This window comes from Phyllobates terribilis, unplaced genomic scaffold (genome assembly GCF_046119375.1).
Source record: "Phyllobates terribilis strain yellow unplaced genomic scaffold, ASM4611937v1 Scaffold_2__4_contigs__length_985480577, whole genome shotgun sequence".
In the NCBI taxonomy this organism is placed as follows: domain Eukaryota; kingdom Metazoa; phylum Chordata; class Amphibia; order Anura; family Dendrobatidae; genus Phyllobates; species Phyllobates terribilis.
The window spans coordinates 106928398-106934397 of record NW_027362762.1 but is presented as its reverse complement, the minus strand read 5'-3'; positions in this window follow the sequence as shown (position 1 = coordinate 106934397).

The following is a 6000-nucleotide window of genomic DNA, read 5'->3' as shown; positions in this document are numbered from 1 at the left end:
ATTCCTCTCCTATTGTTTGTGTTAGGAAGAAGGACGGTACGTTGAGACTTTGCTGTGATTACTGGGAACTAAACCGAAAGTCAGTACCTGATCGGCATCCAATATCAAAGATCCAAGATATGCTGGATAGTACCTGGTGCTCTGTCCTCGATCAGAGTAAGGCATACCACCAAGGGTTTGTCGAAGAGTCCAGTAGACCCTTGACAGCATTCATCACACCGTGGGGATTATATGAGTGGATCCGCATACTGTTTGGGCTTAGTTCTGCTCCAGCAGAATTCAAGAGGAGCATGGAGACATGTTTAGGAGGATTGAGGGACGATATCAGCCAGCCGTACTTGGATGACAATGTGGTACACAGCAAAACCTTCCAGGAGCATGTTGAACACGTGAGGACCGTATTACAAAGGTATCAACAACACGGAGTTAAGTTGACCTCAAAGAAGTGTAAACTGTTCAAAAGGCAAGTCTGATTTCTAGGGAAAATTGTGTCCGGAGAAGAATATACCATGGACCCAGCAGAAATCGCTCCGTGTTGGCCTTAAAAGAAAGCGGCCCTCTACCGTCGGGGAGTTGAGGCGGATATTAGGATTCCTCTCTTACTATTGTACTTACATTCGGAACTTCTCCAGAATTGCCGCCCCACTATACCTCTTCTTGGGGGGGGGGACAGAGACGACAACACCCACAGAGAAAAAGAAGAACGCGGGTAGAACGGGATTTAAAAGAAACAACGCCGTTTCGTCCCAACAGCCCATTCTCTGGACAGTTGACCACCAGGAGGTATTGGAAGAACTAATAGACTACCTGGTAAAACCACCCATCTTGTGATATCCTGATTTCAATTTACCATTTGTTCTTCATTGTGACACTTCTCAAGTTGGACTGGGAGCTGCCCTGTATCAGCATCAAGATGGAAAATTGAGAGTCATCGGTTACGGTTCTAGACAGATGCCGAGAAGAATTACCATCTACATTCCGGAAAATTGGATTTCCTGTCACTGAAATGGGCTATCTGTGAACGATTTAGAGATTATCTCTATTACAGCGAAGAGCTTGAGGTATACACTGATAACAACCCTTTGACCTATGTCCTTACTACAGCCAAACTGTATGCATCGGGTCAGAAATGGGTCGCTGAACTAGCTGACTTCAATTTCAGCATCAAGTACAGGTCAGGAAAATGCAATGCGGATGTTGACGGATTGTCAAGAATGCCGCTGGAGCCTGAGGAGTTCATGCAATAATGCTCAGAGGAAGTCAGTCTGGAAGCAATTGAGAGCACTACCCATGCAGTACAAGCTTATCAGGAGGAAGACACACCATTGTGGTGTCTGTTGAAAGTGGAAACCACCATAAAAATGAGAGAACAAGATCAACCCCGGTCTATTCAACAACTACTAAAAGGGAAAATCTGTAGAGCACAATGGGAAGATCAGATAATTGGTAGAATACTACTTTATGTGGACCAAAATCGGTTTCCAAGTAAACGAGAGAGAGACAATGAGTCACCAGCAGTATCTGTTTTAATTAAAGAATGGACGAAGCTCTACCTCAGTGAAGACGGTATCCTGTATTGTAAAGGAGGACAAAACCAGCAGTTGGTACTACCCAGAGTATTCCGTAGGTTGGTTTTCAAAGAACTTCATGAAAATATGGGACACCTGGGAGTTTAAAGGACAACCAACTTGATCCGTGAACGTTTCTTCTGGCCGTACATACAGAGAGATATTGAGAGGTACGTGACCAGGGAGTGTGGGTGTCTGAAAGATAAACGTCCCAACACATCAACCCAGGCACCTATGGGCAACATCCAAACTACGTATCCATTTGAGATGGCGTCAATAGACTTTCTACATCTCGAGACGTGCAAGGGTGGTTACGAATACATCTTGGTGGTGATGGACCATTTCACTCGATTTGCTCAAGCATATGCCACCACCAATAAATCAGGTCGAACAGCGGCAGAGAAGATTTTCAATGATTTTGCTTTGAGATTTGGGTTCCCTACAAGGTTACACCATGACCAAGGAAGAGAATTTGAGAACCAGCTCTTGGCCAAACTAGAAATGTACCATAGAATTCAAAGATCCCACACAAAGCCCTATCACCCAAGGGTAATGGACAAGTGGAATGTTTTAACCGGACATTATTGTCGATGTTGCGCACTTTGACAGCTGATGAGAAGAAAGACTGAAAGAGATCTCTGTCGAAAGTGGTACATGCCTATAACTGTACAAAGAGCGATGCAACAGGTTACTCACCCTTTTTCCTATTGTATGGACGATTGCCAAGGCTGCCAATCGACATCATGTTCGATACTCCGGTGTCAGAGAATTACAGAACATATCGGGAGTACGTTCGGAAATGGAAGGAACAGATGGCAGAGGCATACAACATAGCGTGCAAAATGGTTACGCAAGGACAGAGCAAGAGTAAGAAGTACTATGATCGAAAATGTTATGGAGCAGAATTGACACCAGGAAGCCGGGTGCTAGTCAAGAACGTACGTGAGAAAGGCGGTCCAGAAAAACTTTGTTCGTACTGGGAAGACAAGGTGTATGTGGTCGTAAGGAGGAAGGCTGATTACAGCCCAGTGTATGAAATCCAATTGGAAATGGGAGACAAGAACACCAGAATAGTCCATCGGAATTTACTACTACACTGTAATTATCTCCCACCACAACAAGACTTCCCAGAAGTAGACCGACATTGTCCGAGATCGACTAAGGGACCACCACAGACTGAAGCTCCAGAGGTGGATTGTGACCTTGAAAGTTCCGATGGAGAAGAACACACTGTTGTATTTCTCGGACTGGCAAGGAGAGGGATGTACCATCCTCAGGAGAGTGAACTAAGTCCTGAGGCTCCAGAATTCATACCAAGGAGAACAGATGAGGTCCTTGAAGAGACCGATCGACACTCAGGAGGAGAGGAATTACCAGACCGTGCGGAAACAGGTGATTCAGGAGAAGTACATGAACTTACAGAGGCAGCTCCAAGAGCATCTGAGGAAGCATGGGAAATGAGTGCGGCGGAAGCAACTTCTGTGACCGAAGAACCCGTGGTCTCTGAGGATCAACCCACCAGGAGGATGTCAATTTGAGAAGTGAGGAGGCTCGTGATGCTGACGTATGAGACACTTGGTGAACCGAGTCAAGTGCCAAGGACTGTCAACTGGAAACAGGTATCTCTGCCTGCGGACAATATAAGCCCACTTGAGTGGCATTCACCACCGAGAGGAAGTATTTAAGATGTTGCCTGGTGGAAAGACTTGTTTTCATGCTTTGATTTTCCTTAAAAGACTTTGTAGAAACAAAGAACTGTTAAAGCATAAAGAGAGAAAGCTGGTTGAAGACTTATGGAAAGCTCCAGCTGAAGAGATGCTGATTGTTTTAATTGTGTTGTTTATATCTTACAGGCATCCTACAAGAAAAAGGTCATAAGATTAGGTTGTTATCAATGTTTATGAACGTTATACCAATTTCACAATGCCAATTTGTATATAAAGTTATCCAACTTTCACCACTGTCTCAGAATTGGTCAGATTGACCAATTAAGACAAATGTTGAGGACGACATTCAAAAAGGAGGGAAGCGTGTGACATGCAGAAGTAGTGCTGTTGCAGAGTGTGACAGTCACAAGTAGTGCTGTTGCTTTACAAGCATTCAACAACTATTAGAAGTAACACAAGCACAAGAGACAGGAAGTGTTGTGCTCCAGAAGCATCCAGCAACTAGAGTGGTTAACACAGTCACAGGAGAAGTGGGAGTGTTTTACCAGAGCCCCAGGGGGATTGTGGGGAAGTTGTTTACTGTCTGGCTGGAGCCGATGAGAAAGGTGGTGTGTGTCTGTATCTCACAGAAGCGCAAGTGAAAAGGATTCAAGTTAGGAGTGAAGCTAAGCACAGGTCAGGTAGAGTTCCTGAACTAGAAGTGCAGAGTATTGTCAGGCAGAAAGATAAGGACTGGAAGAAATGGTGTCACAGGGATCATCTCCCTCAGCAAACCCACCCTCCCTCCTCCATCTCACTGTGCTGTAAAGAATGCTGTGCTCTTTAATGTGCCTTTGCATTAGAACTGTGCTGTTCTGTAGTACTGGGAAGACTGTGAACTGCTTTGCTGCTAAGGAAACTGTACTGTTTGTCACTGGAGCCTGTTGCTCATAAGACTTAACTTGCACTAGCTGTGCGGCTTCTTATTAAATGCTACTGTTCTACCGTTTATGAGGACTCTCGTCAAGTGTGTCTGGTCAGCAAGTGAAACAATCTACCTGTCTGTGCCTGAGGGTTAATACCACTGTGTGCCTGAGAGAAGCTGCAGCCTATGGTCGCCCTGAGTAACGGTTCCCCCAGGATTCCAAAGAATTCATGCAACCAGTCTCGCCCCTATCTGAACCTAGCGGCGTGCGTGTAACACTACTTAGTGGGTTTCCATCATTTTCTGAGATGGGAATAACTCTTCATCCATGTGAATTACACCAAACTCCTTTTGTTCCTGCAGGTTCTTCTTGTAGTCTAGGACTTGTCAAGCAATTTTTCACTTGGAAAGATCTCCATCTAGTGGTGATAATGAAGGTAAGGACCACAAAAAGAATCTGAAACTATAGACACAAATAGTAAAGTATTAAGAGACATTTGGCATTTGAAGTTTTCCAGTGTCTCCATTGCCTCCAGAAATAATAAAGAATATTTTATCTATTATATACTTGATTTCGTCAGAATTAGCGCCCGTTAATAGCAAGAACTTTGGTTGGTTTTGGCACTTTGTGTTTCAGGAAGACACCAGATTTTTGCGACTCCTTCTCTTTTATTTCATGTTTGGATAATTTAATTCTCAGATTTTTGCCAAGCTATTGTAAAATGGGCTTTCATTAAACAAATACAGTTTCACACTGAGTGAGTCCCTACTGTGAATGGTGCCTTTTCTATCAAGGAACAAACATTTGAATACAAATGAGATAATGTTGGAAATACATCAAGTAAAGGGGTTTCATAACACGGCTTACAATTCTCCTACTACCCACCCATAGCATGACAATCTCAGCACAGGTTAGACAAGGTGCTGTCAATGAGCCAGAATCGCGTGTGACTTCAATGAGAGAGCATGCCCCACAACAGCGTGAAATGGCTCTGGAAAATGTACTGTTTTAAGTTCCCTGGGGTTTTTTGTGGAGGACACGGTTGAGAAAAATGTGAAGAACCCGTGTGGGAAAGGTTTCCCTGCCACTTTCCATTGTTGAGTGTATTGTGTATTCAAAAGCACTAATAATCTTATGGTACGTTTCTTAGCGTCTTTGTGCTCTGACCTTGTGATAATGCCCAGTAATGGCATAAAGTGCACGTGCCACTACGAAGTATATTCCGAGCTGTGCCACAAGATCCTTCGTAGGCTCATGTAATACTAAGTGAATTGATATAATAAAATGCTTCCATAGGAAGTCGCAGTATTTGGATTCTTCCTTATTCTTTTATCAGTACAACAGACCGGCACTCACTTGTATGCATAGTTCATGAAGTTTATTGTGACGAGTTTCGGCTTAGCGCAAGCCTTTCTCAAGAGTTTGACAAGGCTTGTGCTAAGCCGAAACGCGTCACATTTTTGACTGATGAAGAATATGGAATAAACTTCACAAATTATGCATATTAGTGAGAGGTCTTTTGCACTGATCTGAGTGCGAGACGCCATCCCTAGATACAAGCACCACTAAATTGAACAAGTGCAGACTGGAATTCATGTTGGTCCTTATTCTTTTAGCCATTTAAAATTGGTTCCTTAAAAAAATATCTGAGATTGACTAAACCTACAGTAATTTCACTGAGGTTACAGAGGGACATCTACAAAAATGAAAGGGATTGTCCAAGACTTGGTTGACTTTTTCAAAGAATAAAGCTGAGTATAATTAGGTGCTGAACATCTATCTCCTGGTCACCACTTTCCTCTTGCTTTGCGCCACTTTGGCTGTGGGTTGCACATGCGCAATATTCTACTCTCTTATGAG